Source organism: Eubalaena glacialis, chromosome 10, assembly GCF_028564815.1.
Source record: "Eubalaena glacialis isolate mEubGla1 chromosome 10, mEubGla1.1.hap2.+ XY, whole genome shotgun sequence".
Lineage (NCBI taxonomy): Eukaryota > Metazoa > Chordata > Mammalia > Artiodactyla > Balaenidae > Eubalaena > Eubalaena glacialis.
In genome coordinates this window covers 71,202,660-71,225,870 of record NC_083725.1, presented here as the reverse complement: position 1 = coordinate 71,225,870, position 23,211 = coordinate 71,202,660, and the positions used below count along the sequence as shown (strand labels likewise).

At 39.9% G+C, this 23,211-nt stretch overlaps 1 protein-coding gene and 1 non-coding gene across 4 annotated transcripts in view; one reads left to right on the top strand and one right to left on the bottom strand.

Moving 5' to 3' along the window:
* Positions 1 to 23,211, bottom strand: part of STIM1 (stromal interaction molecule 1) — a 202,651-nt gene that overhangs the window by 129,462 nt on the left and 49,978 nt on the right. The window lies entirely within an intron of this gene.
* On the top strand, positions 5,349 to 5,476 carry LOC133100184 (small nucleolar RNA SNORA11). The gene has a single exon (XR_009702424.1). It is a non-coding gene; the product is annotated as a small nucleolar RNA SNORA11 (small nucleolar RNA).

Sequence of the window (23,211 nt, the reverse complement as noted above, 5' to 3'; positions counted from 1 at the left end):
AGATTTATTAAAAAAAAAAAAATCCCACCTAGGGCACAGGGCTATTATTTCCTCCTAAATGCTAAGCACTTTCATTTGACCTGATACAGCACAGAGACCCACAAGGCCAGAGGTTACTCATACAGACTTGGGCCTGTCCTACCTCCTAAAAGGGGATGGGCAGACTGCCCTGTTTCCATCCTCTGTCTAGCTATCTGAGCACTGAGGAAATTACCAGCAGGCAGGCTGCTGGGAGTGGGGAAGTGGGGGAAGAGCTGAGACTCTCCCAGAACTTCAGATCTATTAATAGCCTGGTCACGTGTCTACAGAGGCACAGGATTGTTGTCTGTAAACTTGGTAACCCATGGCCCAAGACAGGCAATTTAGGACTGGGCTGTGTTCCAGACCAAAGACTGCAGACTGGGATCCACTCTAAACAATGAAGCATGGTAGCAAACTAGAGCAACCAGAAGTAAGGTGTTGACTCTTCATAAGATGCAAGGAAGGAAACTACAGAATAAATCCCTCACCCTCCCCAATCCTGCTAGCTTTATGTTGCAGGAGGCCTCAGATGGGGCTCAGCGTTTATAGGATTTCAGTTTGCCCTTGGAAATATATTTAGATACTCACTCTAGCCCTGACCAACTGCATCACGGTGGACAAGTCACTACCCTCTAGGCTTGTTTCTTTATCTGAAACTCAAGAAGGGAAGGCCAGATGATCCTACCTCTTGATGAGCTTGTTCACGAATCTTCATCTCAAAGTCCCAGCCCTGATTTATGAGAACACGAAGTCTAAAACACTGTGTTCTAGAGATGGAGAGAGAGGGATCTCCGGTATACTGCCCTCTGCCCCCAGCCTCAGCCACTCCACCAGGAAGAGAGGCAAGGAACATAAGGAACTGGGAACAAGCCACCTCGACCTCTCAAATCCCAGCACCTCCAGCCTCAGAAGGCCATCATCCTATGGCACCCAGGAAGGGGCTCAGTAAATATAAGCAAATGACCAGAATATGGGTGTAAATTGCCAGTTCCCATACAGTTTCTTAAAGGGAAGACCTGGAACAGAGGAAAAAGAAAAGAGGAGATAAGGGGCCTGTATTTTCTGTCTTTCCCAATCTCAGCATCACCATCAGGGGAAAAGCAGGACATCTGTAGGAAACTTAACTACATAAAGTCATAAAGTTATTAGATTTAAATACAGTTCTCTGTGTGTGTGCGTGTGCATGCACATGCGTGTGTACGCGTGTATGGAACTGTGTGTGTATGGTCTTTTCTTTATTCCACCAACAAGCCTCATGAGGAAGACTCAAGAAGTGATGGCTTCCAGAATGCCAAGAAAGCTCTGACACCAGGAAGGGATTTAAGTCCTTGTCAGCACTCTGGGGCTCTGTGAAGTGCCCCTCTACACACACACACACACACACACACACACACACACACACACAAAATCACAGACAATCATACACCCCAGGGCTAAACTAAAACGCCCACAGAGCACAGATAAGCCAAATGAGTTTAAAAGACAAAACAGTTCCTAAACCAATAAAATGTAACTGTTATACAGGATTACATATGTATTAACACACATAAAGAAAAAAATCTGTACTTCATCTGGAAGTTTTGGACAGCCCCAGAAGCTGAGAAAAAGCAATCACAGATACACATATTGGCAGACAAACAATTGGGTTCATTGGCAGAATGAACCCATCACTCATTCATTCCACAGAGGTTTACTGAGCACCTACTATATACCAGGCACAATTCTAGGCCCTGGGAATACAGTGACCCTAACACTCTCAAAAGAGAGGGAGCCAATGAACTTCAAACATTCCAGCTGAATTCCCACGACCTTTCCATCCCTACTGTGAGACGAATGCATCAGGCTACTGTAGCGTCAGTATCAGCCAGAGTCCTTAGTCGCAAGAACAACTTAGTTTGTAAGTTCAGCAACTAAAACTGATTCTAGATAGTCTAAGCAGAAAAAAAAAAAAAAACCACCTTATTTTAAGAGCAGCTCAGACTCACCTGGAGAAGTGGAAAACCCAGGGATGGATGTCAAGAACAACACCTAAAATCTGGCAGTAGAACTAGTCTGGTCAGGACATCTCTGCTTCCACTGCCAACCCCCACTATCCCCAGCCACTGTGATCCAGCCACTGCAATACGACTACCACTGCTGCTCTGGGAACTCAATGTTGCTACATGTACCACCACCACTGCAGCCCCTGCTTGCCTGCATCACCAGCTCTTCAGAGTCAAAGTCCGTGAAAGCGGATCAGACCAAAAGAACCTACAGCAAGCTGCAAAAGAGGCTGAAAGTAGATGTCTGGCATTTTAAGTGGAGAAATTCTTAAATACAGGAAAAGGTAATAAATATTCATTTTAGCTACTTTGGTATCATACACAAAACACTGGATTCATCTAACTAATGGCCTTAATTCAAATTTCATGTTCACCATAACCTTTCTGATTAGGATTTGGTGTTCCACATTGCCACCCAAAGGCAAAAAAGCACTGGTCATACCAACACAGTATTCTTGAGGTTTTTATATATCAGCTTCATGAACTTGGTTAAGAGATTCTGCTTGAAGAGATAAATATTCTCAGTGTACCGACAAAATCTGAACCTTCAAAAAGTGAAATGCTAAAAAAAAAAAAAAAAAAAAAAGTGAAATGCTAACAAACATTCATTGAGCACTTCATATGTGCCAGATACTATCCTAAGCACTGTATATGGATTAACTAATTTTTCATAACAACCTTATAAATTGGATACCATTCTCCCCATTTAACATAAAAGGAAACTGTGACACGGAGAGTTTAAAGTAAACTTGCCTAAGAATACACAACTAATAAAACGAGAAGTCCAGAATTTGAACCCAGGTAGTGTGACTCCATATTTTTGTCAACTCCCCAAAGTAAGTCCCCACCTAATGAAGCTTATTAGGTAGTGTCTTGCTCATTGCAGTGTTTCTGGTGGGTTACAGAATGGCAGGAAGACACAGTCCTGTAACCTCCATTCTAAGGTTCTATTCTTGATTTAATTAGCTGCAGATACAAAATCTTATTGGAAGAGAGATGGCTATCCACAGAGGACAAGAACAGATGAAGCACCTAAGTGAGGCTTTGTTTGGCCTCCAGATTCTCTAACCATAGTTGCTGATAGTACTATTCACACAAGAGAGTCTTTGCCAGACTTCGAGCTCAATTCTTATTATGCTACAACCTTTTATTTATATTCAGGGATTATGCCTACATTCAGAAAGAATTTACACAAACAGTATATATTAAGAGAGTCATCTCCGAACTGGAATGCACAATGAAAGTACAGAAACATTAAAACTCTTATTTTATCCTGTTTTTAATCTTAAAATATAAGAATTACACTTAACCAGTATTAAATGTACAGACTAACAAAGATGCCCTCTCTGAATCTGTCAAATGTTTCCATATCATTTATTACATATAAGGTGTCCTGAGAATAGAATGGAAGTTCCACAGTGTTCGAGGGAGAACAACAGTGTCTTGTCTGCAGTTACTCATGTGCTTTCAGAATACCATGACATACTGTACTGCAATTAATACATGTCTGACTAAATAAACTTACAAATTATGGTTTCTATTTTTTTCCCAACTAAACCAACCCCCACCACATAGATCAATGATTTTAAAGGATTCTTGCAAATAAATAAACAAAAATAAAAAACAATCCCCAGGGCTTCCCTGGTGGCGCAGTGGTTGGAAATCCGCCTGCCAATGCAGGGGACACGGGTTCGTGCCCCGGTCCGGGAAGATCCCACATGCCGCGGAGCGGCTAGGCCCGTGAGCCACAAGTACTGAGCCTGCGCGTCTGGAGCCTGTGCTCCGCAACGGGAGAGGCCGCGACAGTGAGAGGCCCGCGCATCGCGATGAAGAGTGGCCCCCGCTCGCCGCAACTGGAGAAAGCCCTCGCACAGAAACTAGGACCCAACACATCCAAGAATAAATAAATAAATAAATTTATAAAAAAAAAAAAAAAAAAAAAAACAATCCCCATTGGTTGAAGATAATATTAAAATTACACACAAAAATAAATAACAAGAAAACAACAGAGCTGACCTTTCTATTCTTAATTCTATTCCTAAACTCTCTATCAGCTACATTACAGGGTAAAAACAATCTAACTGGTTCAAATAATAAGTTGGCCAAAAAGATTGAAAACTATCAAAAAAACTTCTGGAAAGATGGATTTACATTTCTCATTAACAGTGAACTTCATCCTTAGTGTATACTGTGTCTTGATACGTTACACTAAATCAGGGGTCAGCAAACATTTTCTATAAAGGGCCAGACAGCAAATATTTCAGGCTCAACATCCTCTATTCTATTGTAACTAAATAACTCTGCCATTAGTGCAAAGGTAGCCACAGATAATATACAAAAAAAAAAAAAAAACGGATTTATTTGTAGAAGCAAGTGTAGTTTGCCAATCCTTGTATTTAATAATGATGAAATAAAGCTACCATGATTAAAAATACATCTAAAAATTAACTCTAAAGATAAAACTCTACAAATTTTCTGCGATGTTTAAAGTCTGAAGATATTCAATCCAGTTAAGAAGTCTCTTTATAGGTTTCCTGCTTAATAGTGAAAAATAAAAGGCACATATCACTGGTGAAACACTATTTCCTTCTTGCTGCAGTGAAAAATGGGATTAAACAGGACATGAAAAACAATATTTTGTAAACTGCATTCATTTGCCAGCAAACGTGATTTGAACAATATATACAAAATATTTCTTAAGATTAAAAAGAATAGGGCTTCTCTGGTGGCACAGTGGTTAAGAATCCGCCTGCCAATGCACGCGACACAGGTTCGAGTCCTGGTCCGGGAAGATCCCACATGCCGCGGAGCAACTAAACCCGTGCGCCACAACTACTAAGCCTGCGCACTACAGCCCGTGAGCCACAACTACTGAAGCCCGCGTGCCACAACTACGGAAGCCCGCACGCCTAGAGCCCATGCTCTGCAACGAGAGAAGCCACTGCAATGAGAAGCCCGCGCACCGCAACGAAGAGTAGCCCCTGCTCACCGCAACTAGAGAAAGCCCGCGTGCAGCAACAAAGACGCAACGCAGCCAAAAATTAATTAATTAATTAATTTAAAAATAATAATAATAAACTATAAAAAACATAAATTTAAAAAAACAAAAAATAAAAATTACAAACTATGGAGCTCGGGAGATTGCTAGACTGTAGAATGTAAGTTTCCCTTCATGTGTCAGTTAAATGTATTTGCTACATTCTGTTAAATACTGAAATACAAAAGGAACTGCTTTTTAAGGGCCACTAAAGGAAAAATGTACAAAAAAAGAAATATCCCCTATATGAGGTGTGCTCAGCAGGGGGCCTGAAGAAATGGTTCCTCTGTTTACAACACACCCAACAGGAATCTGGGTACATTGTGACAAGGGACACAAAACTTGTGGCCTTCCTATGAACAAATACCTGACACATGTCCCCCTGCACCTCCACGTGGCTGCTGGGTCAGAGCTCAATACTGGTAGAAAAGCTACAGTATTTATGTGGGGAGTTTGCCACCTAGAGCCTGTCCAGTCCACATGTGGGTGGGCCATGAGTGGTCCTATAGACATAAAGGCTTTGAACCTCTCTTTTCAAGGAAAAAAAAGAAAAAGAAAAATGGATTCCAATTCTGGAAAAGGCAAAACTATGGAGACAATAAAAAGATCAATGGTTGCCACGTGTGTGTGCGGAGAGAGATGAATACACAGAGTACAGAAGTTTTTATGAGCAGTGGAAATACTTTGAATGACATTATAATGATGGATATATGTCATCATACTTTTGTGCAAACCCACAGAATGTGCAACACTCTATACTTCATTAAAGTAAACCCTAAGGGTGAAATGAGAAGCTCACGCACCACAACGAAGAGTAGCCCCCACTCGCTGCAACTAGAGAAAGCCCGCGCGCAGCAACGAAGACCTAATGCAGCCAAAAATAAAAAAATTTATCAAAAAAAAAACCTATTGTAATAATAATTAAGACAGTGTGGTATCAATGCAAGGATACAAAAATAGCCAATAGAATAGAATGGAGTCCAGAAACACAGCCACACATAACAGTCACCTGACATAACAAAGGTGACACTACAGTACAGAAGGGAAAGAATGACCTTTTCAATAAATAGTATTAGATCAAATGGATATCCATATGGGGGGGAAATATACCTTGACTCACTACCTCACACCATCACAAAAAAATTAATTTCAAATGGACAGCAGATCTAACATGAAAGGTAAAACAATAAAGCTTTTAAATGAGAAAATAGGAGAACATATTCATGATCTTGGAGTAGGCAAAGTTTTCTTGAACAGGACACCAAAAGGCCTAAACATGAAGGAAAAAGTTGATAAACTGAGAAAAGATATTCACAATACATATAAGACAAAGGACTTGGATCCAGAATACATGAACTCCTACAAACCAACTAGAAAATGGCAAGCAACCCAAAGAAAAGTTGGCAAAAAACTTGAACACTTTACAAAATAATAAATCCAGACTATGTGTGTGCGTGTATATGTATGTGTGTGTATGTATGTATGTATGTATATACATACAGACAGTATTTGTATATATCTATATACATGTATATAGATATATATGAATGAAAAGATGCTCTACTTCATAGTCATTGGGGAATCACAAATTAAAACTACAGCGTGAGAACACTATACACCAACCAGAATGGCTAAAATGACAAAAATAGGGAAATATTAGATGTTGAAAAGGATGTCAAAAAACTAGTACACACACACAGCTTGTGGGACTGTGTATTAGTATCGCTTGTTGTATAATAACTTCCCTAAAACTAAGTTGCTTAAAACAATAAACATTTATTATCACACGCAGTTTCTGAGGGTCAGGGACAAAGAGTGGCTTAACTGGGTGGTTCTGGCTCAGATCTCGCATAAGGTTCATAAAGGGCTAGGGCCACTGGAGACCTGACTGGGGCTGGAGGATCTGCTTCCAAGATGGCTCACTCACACTCCTAGCAAGTCAGTGCTGGGTGGGTCAGGAAGCCTCAGTTCTCCTCCATGTGGGCTGCTCCATAGCCTGCTTGAGTGTCCTCACAGTATGTAGGCGGGCTTCCAACAGAGTGAGTGATCCAAGAGACAGTGAGACAGACAAACTGTAGTACCTTTTATGACCTAGTCGCTGAAGTCATATACCGTCACTTTCATTTTATTCTATTTGTTAGAATTGAGTTACTAGGGTCTAGCTGAGTCAAAGGGAGGGGAATTAGGTTCCACCTCTTGATGGGAGGGGTATCAAATAATTTGTGGACATATTTAAAAACAAATACACTTACTTTGGCAAAGAATGTGGCAGTGCCCACTGTGGAGCACATGTATCTTACCAAGGCCTCAGTGTGCTAACCTCCTCTTGTTCATGCTGTCTGATTAGCATGATGTCATCAACGTAACAGATCAAAGTGATGTTCTATGAGATGGCCAGATGGTCCAAGTCTCTTCTGACTATATTATGACAAAGAGTAGAAGAGTGGAAGTGTTTATATAGCCCTCGGCAAAACTATGGAGGTGTAATGATATCTGTTCCACAAGAATGCAAACTGTTTTTGGCCTTTTTTTCTGATTGAGACAGAAAAGAACACATTCACCAAACCAATGCCCACATACCATACTAATTTGCTCTAGCAGAGATACCATATCCATCACAGTATCCATAATTGGGGCTACTAAATTAAACTTGCTGAGGTCTACGTTCTCCAGAATCCATCCAGTTTTGCAGAAGAGGGCAGACTAGTGAATTAAATGTAGACATAATAGGGACCACCACCCCTGCATTCTTAAGATACTTAAGGATAGCACTATTTCCACCATCCCTCACAGAATATGATATTAGTTTTGATTCACTGTCTTGGTCAGAGGAAAATGCAACAGTTTCAAAAGCTTCCACTTGGCTTTCTCCACTATGATAGCTCTTATGTGACAGGTCAAGGATCTGATGTGGGTGCTACTCCAACTGTTGAGTATGTGCATCCCAATTATACATTTGAGGATAGGTCTGTGGGATAATTCTAAAAAGTATCATAAGAAAGTAATTAGATAAATATATGTTAACATTACACTAAGTGAAAGAAGCCAGACATGATTCCATTTATATGAAATGTCTAGAATAGGCAAATCCACAGAGATGGAAAGTAGATTAGTGGTCACCAGGGACTAGAGAATAGGGAGCGACTGCTTAATGGGTAACAAGGTTCCTTTTGGGGGTGATGAAAATTCTGGAATTAGATGGTGGAGATGTTGCACAAAATTGTTAGAAACCACTGAATTGTATATTTTAAAATGGCAAATTTTATGTTATGTGAATTTTATCACATTAAAAAAAACAAAAATAGAAAAATAAAGACAGCTGTTGGCTGCCTTATGCAGCTGGCTGATGTATGAGGGCTGCTTTCACCCTCACTCAATTTACAATACAGAATCCAGTTCATGGCGCTATACATTCTAGCATACTGAGCCCTTGCAAAATGCTTAGGATACAAATATATTTCATCATTCACATCAACCAGTACGTTGTAAAGTCATTTCTTCCTGTTCTCTAGGAGTCCCTATTTAAATTTGAAAGGTTCATGGCTTTCAAAAAAAAAAAAAAAGCAATTTGGTGTCCAGGCTAAGCAAGGTCCTTGGCATCTTCAACCCCAGGCAATAGCTGGCTCTGCTACTTACCTCACTGTCCCAGATTTGAAGGAAAATACAATCTCCTCTACATAAAGCCAGAAAGGCAGGAAGAAAGGATTCAGTGACTATCACATCTCAAACAAATATTTATTGGACAAACTGTCTAGCAGTTTTCAAATTATGCTCTGCAGATCTCTCCTCCCACTCAGGTTCCTTGGCAATATCTACTACTTCAAGCAGAGCAGCTCTACTTTGTTGAGTTTTAAATATTGGAAGCACACTTTAAAAAAAAAAGAAATTAAAATGGCTCAATTATGTAGCAGACATCTATGAATTTTGCTGATTTAACAATCTCCCCACCTCCCAAGCCCTCTTTAACTGCATGGACCTTGATCTTCCCTGAGGGAACCATCCCTCCCCTGCTCTCGGTCCACATGATTCCAGGGTAGCTGACCATGATCCCTGGGTTCCACGAGTAGAATATAACTGTTGGCCAATGAAAGTCCAGCATTCTTCCAGTCACAGTGATACTTTAGGGTGGGCAAATGACCCAAGCCAAAATCATACCCACGACTGCCAGCACCATCAGGAAAGAGGTATTATCTTTCCAATAGTGGTTGCTTAGCTGGTAGATTACACACCCAAAGCTGACAACTACCTTTGTCACTACATGGGTGGAGGCTGCCTAACACCAAAACAAAGAAAAGTGGAGCCAAGAGGAAAGAGATTAGGTCCAAATGACATGATTCAAGTCCCTGGATCTTGCTGTGTCTAAAGGTAAATCTCCTTCTAGGCTTTTTAGTTACTTCAGTCATAAGTGCCTCTCATAAGTCAGTCTGACCTGTATTTCTGTCACTTGCAAAAGAGTCACAACAAATGTAAAATTATTTGGAAAAAAAAATTGAAAAACATCCATCTGGTCAATAAACCTCAAATCTTTACTGTAAATCACAGTTGGGGAAAGAATATTAAAAAAAAGAAAAAGAAAAAGAAAAAAGCTCCCAGGAGAATTAGTCTTCTCCTTGACTCCTCATTACATTCCCAAAAATTCATGGTATGGGCTTCCCTGGTGGCGCAGTGGTTAAGAATCCACCTGCCAGAGGGAGGAACACTCCCAAATTCATTCTACGAGACCACCATCACCCTGATACCAAAACCAGACAAAGATGTCACAAAGAAAGAAAACTACAGGCCAATATCACTGATGAACATAGATGCAAAAATCCTCAACAAAATACTAGCAAACAGAATCCAACAGCACATTAAAAGGATCATATACCATGATCAAGTGGGGTTTATCCCAGGAATGCAAGCATTCTTCAGTATACGCAAATCAATCAATGTGATACACCACATTAACAAATTGAAGGATAAAAACCATACAATCATCTCAATAGATGCAGAAAAAGCTTTCGACAAAATTCAACACCCATTTATGATAAAAACCCTTCAGAAAGTATTCATAGAGGGAACTTACCTCAACATAATAAAGGCCATATATGACCAACCCACAGCCAACATCGTTCTCAATGGTGAAAAACTGAAACCATTTCCACTAAGATAGGAACAAGACAAGGTTGTCCACTCTCACCACTATTATTCAACATAGTTTTGGAAGTTTTAGCCACAGCAATCAGAGAAGAAAAAGAAATAAAAGGAATCCAAATCAGAAAAGAATAAGTAAAGCTGTCCCTGTTTGCAGATGACATGATACTACTATATATAGAGAATCCTAAAGATGCTACCAGAAAACGACTAGACTAATCAATGAATTTGGTAAAGTTGCAGGATACAAAATTACTGCACAGATATCTCTTGCATTCCTACACACTAATGATGAAAAACCTGAAAGAGAAATTAAGGAAACACTCCCATTTACCATTGCAACAAAAAGAATAAAATACCTAGGAATAAACCTACCTAAGGAGACAAAAGACCTGTATGTATGCAGAAAACTAGAAGACACTGAGGAAAGAAATTAAAGATGATACAAAAAGATGGAGAGATATACCATGTTCTTGGATTGGAAGAATCAACATTGTGAAAATGACTCTACTACCCAAAGCAATCTACAGATTCAATGCAATCCCTATCAAACTACCAATGGCATTTTTCACAGAAATAGAACAAAAAATTTCACAATTTGTATGGAAACACAAAAGACCCCGAATAGCCAAAGCAATCTTGAGAAAGAAAAACGGAGCTGGAGGAATCAGACTCCCTGACTTCAGACTATACTACAAAGCTACAGTCATCAAGACAGTATGGTACTGGCACAAAAACAGAAATATAGATCAATGGAACAGGATAGAAAGCCCAGAGGTAAACCTACCCACATGTGGTCACCTTATTTTTGAGAAAGGAGGCAAGAATATACAATGGAGAAAAGACAGCCTCTTCAATAAGTGGTGCTGGGAAAACTGGACAGCTACATGTAAAAGGACGAAATTAGAACACTCCCTAACACCATACACAAAAATAAACTCAAAATGGATTAAAGACCTAAATGTAAGGCCAGACACTATCAAACTCTTAGAGGAAAACATAGGCAGAACACTCTATGACATAAATCACAGCAAGATCCTTTTTGACCCACTTCCTAGAGAAATAGAAATAAAAACAAAAATAAACAAGTGGGACCTAATGAAACGTAAAAGCTTTTGCACAGCAAAGGAAACCATAAACAAGATGAAAAGACAACCCTCATAATGGGAGAAAATATTAGCAAATGAAGCAACTGACAAAGGATTAATCTCCAAAATTAACAAGCAGCTCATGCAGCTCAATATCAAAAAAACAAACAACCCAATCCAAAAATGGGCAGAAGACCTAAATAGACATTTCTCCAAAGAAGATATACAGACTGCCAACAAACACATGAAAGGATGCTCAACATCACTAATCGTTAGAGAAATGCAAATCAAAACTACAATGAGGTATCACCTCACACCTCTCAGAATGACCATCATCAAAAAATCTACAAACAATAAATGCTGGAGAGGGTGTGGAGAAAAGGGAACCTTCCTACACTGTTGGTGGGAATGTAAATTGATACAGCCACTATGGAGAACAATAGGGAGGTTCCTTAAAAAACTGAAAATAGAACTACCATATGACCCAGCAATCCCACTACTGGGCATATACCCTGAGAAAACCATAATTCAAGAAGAGTCATGTACCACAATGTTCATTGCAGCTCTATTTACAATAGCCAGGATATGGAACCAACCTAAGTGTCCAACGACAGATGAATGGTTAAAGAAGATGTAGCACATTTATACAGTGGAATATTACTCAGCCATAAAAAGAAACGAAATTGAGTTATTTGTAGTGAGGTGGATGGACCTAGAGTCTGTCATACAGAGTTAAGTAAGTCAGAAAGAGAAAAACAAATACCGTATGCTAACACATATATATGGAATCTAAAAAAAAAAAAACATGGTTCTGAAGAACCTAGGGGCAGGACAGGAATAAAGACGCAGACGTAGAGAATGGACTTGAGAACAGTGGGAGTGGGAAGGGTAAGCTGGGACAAAGTGAGAGAGTGGCATGGACTTATATATATTACCAAATGTAAAACAGATAGCTAGTGGGAAGCAGCTGCATAGCACAGGGAGATCAACTCAGTGCTTTGTCACCACCTAGAGGGGTGGATTAGGGAGGGTGGGAGGGAGACACAAGAGAGAGGCGATATGGGGATATATGTATATGTATACCTGACTCACTTTGTTATAAAGCAGAAACTAACACACCATTGTAAAGCAATTATACTCCAATAAAGATGTTTTAAAAATAAATAAATAAATAATTTCTTAAATTAAAAATAATTAATTAATTAATTTTTTTAAAAAAGAATCTGCCTGCCAATGCAGGGGACACGGGTTCGAGCCCTGGCCCAGGAAGATCCCACATGCCGCGGAGCAACTAAGCCCATGCGCCACAACTACTGAGCCTGCGCTCTAGAGCTCGCAAGCCATAACTACTGAGCCCGTGCTCTGCAACAAGAGAAGCCACCACAATGAGAAGCCCGTGTGCCACAACGAAGAGTAGCCCCCGCTCGCCACAACTAGAGAAAGCCCGCGCACAGCAACGAAGACCCAATGCAGCCAAAAATAAATTAAATAAAATAAATAAATTTTTTTTAAAAAAGAAAGAAAATGCATGGTATTTTACAGTTTCCATTGATAATCTCGCCTGATCTCCAAAAACAAAACAACCCTGTGAGGTCAGCATTCACACTGTATATTTGAAGACATTGAGGCTCAGAGAGAAGTGACTGACCTGAAGTCATCCAATTTGAAATCAAGGTTTCTGTCTCCAAATTATACCTTTTTACTACTCATTACTGCTTTGCACAGTTCTCAGCAAGCCATGCACAAGTCTGGGAACCTGCCTGGGCTCAGTACAGACTTGCTACCTGACAGCATTGTTCCCCTGACCCCTGGCAGCTTTGCCTTGTTTCAAACAGGCCTCGCCCTGCTCCCTTTCCACATAGCCGGAGATAAAGACAAGCTCATAGCACAGCATCCCACTGCCTGCACATAAGGGTGTGTCACTCAACTGACTGGCAACACTGAAAGTCAGTAGCCTTACTCTCAAAGTAGCCCTAGAACTATCAAATGCACATCAATAGATAGGATCTGAGGAGGAAGAAATGACCTCTAAGATGCACCTATGATGAGAAGCTGCAAGTCAGCTAACAGAAACTAATACAACTTCTATAACTATTAGAATCTGAAGATCCAAAAATCATTACTGACAGGAAAAACTCCAACAGCATACATTCAAGGGTTTAAAAATACATTAGGCTCATGCTATATACAAAAATTAACTGAAAATGGATCAACAACAAGAGCTAAACCCATAAAACTCTTAGAAGAAAACAAAGGGATACTCTTAACTACCTTAGATTTGGCAGTGGATTCTTAGATATGACACAAAAGGCATGAGTAACAAAAGAAAAAATAGATAAATGTGACTCCATAAAAATTAAAAACTACTGTGCATCAAAGAACATTATCAAGAAAGTGAAAAATCACCCTACAGAATGGGAAGGAATATTTGCAAACCATATATCTGATAAGGATCTGGTATCCAAAATATATAAAGAGTTCTAACAATTCAACAACAAAAAGACAAACAACCTAATTTTAAACAAAAAATGGACCTGAACAGACATTGCTCCAAAGAAGAAATATACATGGCCAACAAGTACACGGAAAGATACTCAACATCATTAGCATTAGGGAAATGCAAATCAAAACCACAATAAGATGTCACTTCACACCCACGAGGATAGCTGTAATTAAAACAAACAAACAAACCAAAAAATAACAAGTGTTGGCAAAGATGTACAGAAATGGAACCCTTACATATTGCTGATGGGAATGTAAAATGGTGCAGCTGCTGTGGAAAACAGTTTGGCAGTCCCTCAAAAAGTTAAACACAGAATTACCATATAACCCCACAATTCCACTCCTAGGTATATAGCCAAAAGAATTGAAAACTGCTACTCAAACAAGTACATGTACACGCATGTCCATAGCAGCACTATTCACAATAGCCACAAAGTAGAAACAGCCAAAGCGTCTATGACCAGAAAATGGATAAACAAATAGTGGTATTTTCCAGCCATAAAAAGGAACGAAGTTTTCTGGTACATACTACAACATGGATGAACCTTATAAACATTATGCTTAGTGAAATAAGCCAGACTCAAAAGGACAAATATTGTATGATTCCACTTACATGAAATATCTAGAATAGACAAATTCATGGAGACAGAACAGATTAGAGTTTAACAGGATCTAGGAGGAGGGGGAAATGGGGAGTTATTGCTTAATGGGTAGAGAGTTTCTGTCAGGGACGATGAAAAAGTTTTGGAAATACTTAGTGGTAATGGTTGCACAATGGTGTGAATGTAATTATTGCCACAGAATTATACACTTAAAAACGGTTAAAATGGCTAATTTTATGCTATACATTTTACCACAACAACAATTAAAAAAAAAACAGAATGATGTACTGACACATGCTACAAAATATTATGCTAAGTTAAAGAAGCCAGACACAAAAGGTCACATATTGTATGACTCCATTTATATAAAATATCCAGAACAGGTAAATCCACAGAGACAGAATGCAGATTGATGGCTGCCAGGGGGAGGGAGAAATGAGGAGAAACTGCTTAATCGGTAAGGTGTTTTACTGTGGAGTAATGAAAATGTTTTGGAACTAGAGAGAGGTGATGGTTGTACAACATTGTAAATGTTCCAAATGCCACTGAATTGTTCAATTTAAAATGGTTGATTTTATGTTATGTGACTTTCACATTAATAAATGCTTTAAAAGTACATGAGGGCTTCCCTGGTGGTGCAGTGGTTGAGAATCTGCCTGCCAATGCAGGGGACACGGGTTCGCGCCCTGGTCCGGGAAGATCCCACATGCCGCAGAGCAAATGGGCCCATGAGCCACAATTACTGAGCCTGCGCGTCTGGAGCCTGTGCTCCGCAACAAGAGAGGCCGCGATAGTGAGAGGCCCGCACACCCCGATGAAGAGTGGCCCCCGCTTGCCACAACTAGAGAAAGCCCTCGCACAGAAACGAAGATTCAACACAGCCATAAATAAATAAATACATAAATAAATAAAATTAAAAAAAAAAAAAAAGTACATGAGAGAACTCAAGCAATCATCTGGGAAGCAGGAATTAGGGCTAAGTGGCAAGGCAAGGCAAAAATTGTCAGGAACCCAGTAAATAGTCTGACGTAAGAGATGTCCGGGAACAGCAGCAAGAAGCCACTTGATGCTGCAGCACCTGGAAGCCTCCCTACATTGGTGAGGGTACAGGCAAACCTGCTAAAACTAAGAGACCCCTGCCCAGAGTAGATTAAACCAAAGAGAAGTTTCTTTCTCTCTTGTATAATAGTTTGGTAGCGAGCAGTCTGGGGCTGAGTGGAACTCTGACATCCTCACTCAACATGACGCTTCCATCTCTGGGACCAAAAAGAGTGCTGTACTCTCACAAGCTCCCAGCTAGCAGGAAGGAGAAAGGGGGCAAGAGAAGTACTTACCCACTCTGTTCAAGCACCTGGCCCCAGAAGTGGTAGATGCACCACTTCCACTTTAGATCCCACTGGTTAGAACTTAGACATGTGGCCACACGTGGTTGCAAAAGAGGCTGGGGGACTATGTGCCTTGTTAAAACTCAGGCATTCTATCATTAAAAAAAGAATGAGAGGGCTTCCCTGGTGGCGCAGCGGTTGAGAATCTGCCTGCCAATGCAGGGGACACGGGTTCGAGCCCTGGTCTGGGAAGATCCCACATGCCGCAGAGCAACTGGGCCCGTGAGCCACAATTACTGAGCCGGCGTGTCTGGAGCCTGCGCTCCGCAACAAGAGAGGCCGCGATAGTGAGAGGCCCGCGCACCGCGATGAAGAGTGGCCCCCGCTCGCCGCAACTAGAGAAAGCCCTCGCACAGAAACGAAGACCCAACACAGCCATAAATAAATAAATTAAAAAAAAAAAAAAAAAAAGAATGAGAGGGAATTCCCTGGCGGTCCAGTGGTTAGGACTCCAAACTTCCAATGCAGGGGGCAAGGGTTCAATCCCTGGTCGAGGAACTAATATCCTGCATGTCGAGCGAAGCAGCCAAAAAAAAAAACGAATGAGAGAGTCAATATTTGCAAAGACAATTAACAGTCTCTGCCATACTCACTTCAAATACCCTTTATTTTTTTTATTATTTGTCTGATTAAACAAAGAACTTATTCCAAAGCCCAGCTACCCGGAGGTCTGCAGTTATTGTTCAGTGGAACCTCCTGGCTAGGGTGGAAAGACAAGAAAAGGAGTGCAAGGCAGTTATGGACTGATGTCCCCTGTTAGCCTCACTGCAATGACCAATGCCAACATAGCCTATTATTTGCCTTTTGTCACTGGAAATTTACAGTGTAGAAATAAACGCTTCTTAAAAAAAAAAAAAAAAAAGAGAGGATTAACCAAGATGGCGGAGTACAAGGACGTGCTCTCACTCCCTCTTGCGAGAGCACCAGAATCACAACTGGCTGCTGGACAATCATCGACAGGAAGACATGGGACTTCACCAAGGAGGATACCCCACGTCCAAGGACAGAGGAGAAGCCACAGTGAGACGGTAGGAGGGGCGCAATCAGAGTAAAATCAAATCCCATAACTGCTGGGTGGGTGACTCAGAGACTGGCGAGCACTTATACCACAGAAGTCCACCCACTGGAGTGAACGTTCTGAGCCCCACGTCAGGCTTCCCAACCTGGGGGTCCGGCAACGGGAGGAGGAATTCATAGAGAATCAGACTTTGAAGCCTAGTGGGAATTGATTGCAGGACTTCGACAGGACTGGGGGAAACAGAGACCCCACTCTTGGAGGGCGCACACAAAATAGTTTGTGCATCGGGACCCAGGGGAAGGAGCAGTGACCCTGGGGGAGACTGAACCAGACATAACTGCTGGTGTTGGGGGGTCTCCTGCAGAGGCGGGGGCTGGCTCTGTTTCACCGTGGGGACAAGGACACTGGCAGCGGAGGTTCTGGGAAGTACTCCTTGGCGTGAGCCCTCCCAGAGTCTGCCATTAGCCCCACCAAAGAGCCCGGGTAGGCTCCAGTGTTGGGTTGCCTCAGGCAAAACAACCAACAGGGAGGGAACCCAGCCCCACCCATCAACAGTCAAGTGGATTAAAGTTTTACGGAGCTCTGACCGCCACAGTAACAGTCAGCTCTACCCACCTCCAGAGCCTCCCATCAAGCCTCCTAGATAGCCTCAACCACCAGAGGGCAGAGAGCAGAAGCAAGAAAAACTACAGTCCTGCAGCCTGTGGAACAGAAACCACATTTACAGAAAGATAGACAAGATGAAAAGGCAGAGGGCTATATACCAGATGAAGGAACAAGAAAAAACCCCAGAAAAACAACTAAATGAAGTGGAGATAGGCAACCTTCCAGAAAAAGAATTCAGAATAATGATAGTGAAGATGATCCAGGACCTTGGAATAAGAATGGAGGCAAAGATTGAGAAGATGGAAGAAATGATTAACAAAGACCTAGAAGAATTAAAGAACAAACAAACAGAGATGACCAATACAATAACTGAAATGAAAACTACACTAGAAGGAATCAATAGTAGAATAACTGAGGCAGAAGAACGGATAAGTGACCTGGAAGACAGAATGGTGGAATTCACTGCTGCGGAACAGACTAAAGAAAAAAGAATGAAAAGAAATGAAGACAGCCTAAGAGACCTCTGGGACAACATTAAACGCAACAACATTCGCATTATAGGGGTCCCAGAAGGAGGAGAGAGAGAGAAAGGACCAGAGAAAATATTTGAAGAGATTATAGTCGAAAACTTCCCTAACATGGGAAAGGAAATAGCCACCCAAGTCCAGGAAGCACAGAGAGTCCCATACAGGATAAACCCAAGGAGAAGCACGCCAAGACACATAGTAATCAAAGTGGCAAAAATTAAAGACAAAGAAAAATTATTGAAAGCAGCAAGGGAAAAATGACAAATAACATACAAGGGAACTCCCATAAGGTTAACAGCTGATTTCTCAGCAGAAACTCTACAAGCCAGAAGGGAGTGGCATGATATACTTAAAGTGATGAAAGGGAAGAACCTACAACCAAGATTACTCTACCCAGCAAGGATCTCATTTAGATTCGATGGAGAAATCAAAAGCTTTACAGACAAGCAAAAGCTAAGAGAATTCAGCACCACCAAACCAGCTCTACAACAAATGCTAAAGGAACTTCTCTAAGTGGGAAACACAAGAGAAGAAAAGGACCTACAAAAACAAACCCAAAACAATTAAGAAAATGGTCATAGGAACATACATATCGATAATTACCTTAAACGTGAATGGATTAAATGCTCCAGCCAAAAGACACAGGCTTGCTGAATGGATACAAAAACAAGACCCATATATATGTTGTCTACAAGAGACCCACTTTAGACCTAGGGACACATACAGACTGAAAGTGAGGGGATGGAAAAAGATATACCATGCAAATGGAAATCAAAAGAAAGCTGGAGTAGCTATACTCATATCAGATAAAATAGACTTTAAAATAAAGAATGTTACAAGAGACAAGGAAGGACACTACATAATGATCAAGGGATCAATCCAAGAAGAAGATATAACAATTGTAAATATATATGCACCCAACATAGGAGCACCTCAATACATAAGGCAACTGCTAACAGCTATAAAAGAGGAAATTGACAGTAACACAATAATAGTGGGGGACTTTAACACCTCACTTACACCAATGGACAGATCATCCAAAATGAAAATAAATAAGGAAACAGAAGCTTTAAATGACACAATAGACCAGATAGATTTAATTGATATTTATAGGACATTCCATCCAAAAACAGCAGATTACACGTTCTTCTCAAGTGTGCACGGAACATTCTCCAGGATAGATCACATCTTGGGTCACAAATCAAGCCTCAGTAAATTTAAGAAAATTGAAATCATATCAAGCATCTTTTCTGACCACAACACTATGAGATTAGAAATGAATTACAGGGGAAAAAACGTAAAAAACACAAACACATGGAGGCTAAACAATACGTTACTAAATAACCAAGAGATCACTGAAGAAATCAAAGAGGAAATCAAAAAATACCTAGAGACAAATGACAATGAAAACACGACAACCCAAAACCTATGGGATGCAGCAAAAGCAGTTCTAAGAGGGAAGTTTATAGCTATACAAGCCTACCTAAAGAAACAAGAAAAATCTCAAGTAAACAATCTAACCTTACACCTAAAGAAACTAGAGGAAGAAGAACAAACAAAACCCAAAGTTAGCAGAAGGAAAGAAATCATAAAGGTCAGAGCGGAAATAAATGAAATAGAAACAAAGAAAACAATAGCAAAGATCAATAAAACTAAAAGCTGGTTCTTTGAGAAGATAAACAAAATTGATAAGCCATTAGCCAGACTCATCAAGAAAAAGAGGGAGAGGACTCAAATCAATAAAATCAGAAATGAAAAAGGAGAAGTTACAGCAGACACCGCAGAAATACAAAGCATCCTAAGAGACTACTACAAGCAACTTTATGCCAATAAAATGGACAACCTGGAAGAAATGGACAAATTCTTACAAAGGTATAACCTTCCAAGACTGAACCAGGAAGAAGCAGAAAATATGAACAGACCAATCACAAGTAATGAAATTGAAACTGTGATTAAAAATCTTCCAACAAACAAAAGTCCAGAACCAGATGGCTTCACAGGTGAATTCTATCAAACATTTAGAGAAGAGCTAACACCTCTCCTTCTCAAACTCTTCCAAAAAATTGCAGAGGAAGGAACACTCCCAAACTCATTCTATGAGGCCACCATCACCCTGATACCAAAACCAGACAAAGACACTACACAAAAAGAAAGTTACAGACCAATATCACTGATGAATATAGATGCAAAAATCCTCAACAAAATACTAGCAAACAGAATCCAACAACACATTAAAAGGATCATACACCATGATCAAGTGGGATTTATCCCAGGGATGCAAGGATTCTTCAATATACGCAAATCAATCAATGTGATACACCATATTAACAAATTGAAGAATAAAAACCATATGATCATCTCAATAGATGCAGAAAAAGCTTTTGACAAAATTCAACACCAATTTATGATAAAAACACTCCAGAAAGTGGGCATAGAGGGAACCTACCTCAACATAATAAAGGCCATATATGACAAACCCACAGCAAACCTCATTCTCAACGGTGAAAAACTAAAAGCATTTCCTCTAAGATCAGGAACGAGACAAGGATGTCCACTCTCACCACTATTATTCAACATAGTTTTGGAAGTCCTAGCCACGGCAATCAGAGAAGAAAAAGAAATAAAAGGAATACAAATTGGAAAAGAAGAAGTAAAACTGTCACTGTTTGCAGATGACATGATACTATACATAGAGAATCCTAAAACTGCCACCAGAAAACTGCTAGAGCTAATTAATGAATATGGTAAAGTTGCAGGATACAAAATTAATGCACAGAAATCTCTTGCATTCCTATACACTAATGATGAAAAATCTGAAAGAGAAATTATGGAAACACTCCCATTTACCACTGAAACAAAAAGAATAAAATACCTGGGAATAAACCTACCTAGGGAGACAAAAGACCTGTATGCAGAAAACTATAAGACACTGATGAAAGAAATTAAAGACGATACCAACAGATGGAGAGATATACCATGTTCTTGGATTGGAAGAATCAACATTGTGAAAATGACTATACTACCCAAAGCAATCTACAGATTCAATGCAATCCCTATCAAATTACCAATGGCATTTTTTACGGAGCTAGAACAAATCATCTTAAAATTTGTATGGAGACACAAAAGACCCCGAATAGCCACAGCAATCTTGAGGGAAAAAAACAGAGCTGGAGGAATCAGACTCCCTGACTTCAGATTATACTACAAAGCTACAGCAATCAAGACAATATGGTACTGGCACAAAAACAGAAACATAGGTCAATGGAACAAGATAGAAAGCCCAGAGATAAACCCACGCACCTATGGTCAACTAATCTACGACAAAGGAGGCAAAGATATACAATGGAGAAAAGACAGTCTCTTCAATAAGTGGTGCTGGGAAAACTGGACAGCTACATGTAAAAGAATGAAATTAGAACACTCCCTAACACCATACACAAAAATAAACTCAAAATGGATTAGAGACCTAAATGTAAGACTGGACACTATAAAACTCTTAGAGGAAAACATAGGAAGAACACTCTTTGACATAAATCACAGCAAGATCTTTTTTGATCCACCTCCTAGAGTAATGGAAATAAAAACAAAAATAAACAAATGGGACCTAATGAAACTTCAAACCTTTTGCACAGCAAAGGAAACCATAAACAAGACGAAAAGACAACCCTCAGAATGGGAGAAAATATTTGCAAACGAATCAACGGACAAAGGATTAATCTCCAAAATATATAAACAGCTCATTCAGCTCAATATTAAAGAAACAAACACCCCAATCCAAAAATGGGCAGAAGACCTAAATAGACATTTCTCCAAAGAAGACATACAGACCACGAAGCACATGAAAAGATGCTCAACATCACTAATTATTAGAGAAATGCAAATCAAAACTACCATGAGGTATCACCTCACACCAGTTAGAATGGGCATCATCAGAAAATCTACAAACAACAAATGCTGGAGAGGGTGTGGAGAAAAGGGAACCCTCTTGCACTGTTGGTGGGAATGTAAATTGATACAGCCACTATGGAGAACAATATGGAGGTTCCTTAAAAAACTAAAAATAGAATTACCATATGACCCAGCAATCCCACTACTGGGCATATACCCAGAGAAAACCGTAATTCAAAAAGACACATGCACCCAAATGTTCATTGCAGCACTATTTACAATAGCCAGGTCATGGAAGCAACCTAAATGCCCATCAACAGACGAATGGATAAAGAAGTTGTGGTACATATATACAATGGAATATTACTCAGCCATAAAAAGGAACGAAACTGAGTCATTTGTTGAGACGTGGATGGATCTAGAGACTGTCATACAGAGTGAAGTAAGTCAGAAAGAGAAAAACAAATATCGTATATTAACGCATGTATGTGGAACCTAGAAAAATGGTACAGATGAGCCGGGTTGCAGGGCAGAAGTTGAGACACAGATGTAGAGAACAGACATATGGACACCAAGGGGGGAAAACTGCGGTGGGGTGGGGATGGTGGTGTGCTGAATTGGGTGATTGGGATTGATATGTATACACTGATGTGTATAAAATTGATGACTAATAAGAACCTGCAGTATAAACAAACAAACAAAACAACTAATACTAAACTTTCATTGGGTTATTTGTATGGAAATATGTTAATATAAATGTTTCAGACAGTACATGAAATTTCTAAAAATCTTATATGTTCTGGTATAATGTTATAAGTCATAATCCTAGTTATTACTTTAAAATGTATATCTCAGAAATAACTAATTTTCTTGTCAACTGCATTATTATGAACTTTCATCCAATCTTTAACCGTGGTCATTTTTAAGTCTTTTGTCATTTACAGACAGTTCTGGGTGTACTCTGATGCTTTTGTAAATATGTTCCTATAAAAGGGTTTCATCTTCAGGAAATTCATGGAAAAGACTCTGACAAGTACAGGTTTCTGGTACCGGACTGTACTGCTGAACTGAATGAATAAGCATTTTCAGAACTCTAATGAAAAACTGATGAGCTCATAAAAGTGCTAACAAAAGATCAAGATAAAAAAAAAAATTAATTACATGGGACTGAGTGAACTGATGAGGATGAGTATAATTTTTGTGACTTTCTGTTTGAATTTAAAAAAAGAAAAAATCCCACAAGGACTCAGAGGCAAAGAATATACAAATCAATTTTCACTGCAAAGGAAAGGAGCTGTTACAGTGGAGGATTACTGGACTGAATGTCAATATTATGACATAGTATGAGTGTGTTTCATGTTT